Source organism: Opisthorchis viverrini (assembly GCF_000715545.1).
Source record: "Opisthorchis viverrini unplaced genomic scaffold opera_v5_2, whole genome shotgun sequence".
Classification (NCBI taxonomy): Eukaryota; Metazoa; Platyhelminthes; class Trematoda; order Opisthorchiida; family Opisthorchiidae; genus Opisthorchis; species Opisthorchis viverrini.
This window is the reverse complement of record NW_008751658.1, coordinates 4,340,787-4,341,548: the sequence shown is the minus strand read 5'-3', so window position 1 is coordinate 4,341,548 and position 762 is coordinate 4,340,787.

Here is a 762-nt window from a genome sequence, read left to right as displayed (position 1 = left end):
TATATGGCGATCATCAAACACGCCCTTCATACTTCACCACAAAAATAGCTCAAGGGGCACAACTTTCATCGTATTGCTTGCATCGGCTTCCAGATACTATTTGGTCTATGTTAGACTGCTTCTTTAATATGCAAACCAACTTTCAGCCCAGGACGCAAGGAGAGCTCAACCCTCATTGAACCTGTTCAACAAGTGGCTACAAAAATGGTTGCCGGCCTTCACCCCGCTGATCGGTAAACGTGTTTCGCGGTTATGGCCCCTTTCTCATGGATCATCGTCGTCTCCAAGGAGAACTTATACTCAATTATGCCGTTTGAACAAGGATTGGTTAAAAGGCATTTCACCGTTGACACAGATACTGCGCGGCGGCGATAAGGCAGAAAAATTTCCCGGCTCGGACAGCACATTTTGAGCGAACGTTTTTCTCATTTAGAGTATTGGGTGCGTGGAATAAGCTTTCTGCGACGTTTATTAGTGCCACATCTAAAACCTAGCTGCAAGCAATTTTATACGCTTTTCACGCGAGACTTGCGCTCGCAATCTTACAGTCCATCGCTGAGAACTTCAAGAGTAATGACGCTTTTTTCGTTTGTGCAGTTCAGGTGAACTGAAGTAGCTTAATGCGAAGAACAAACCGAAACCGGAAGCCTGTGAGAAAGCTTCGACACTGTATTTCAGTCCGTTAATTCTTGGATCGGTGATTCGCCAATATTCTGACCAATTGGGGAGTTCTTCGTCTGGTCCGTAGCCGGTCCACCAAAT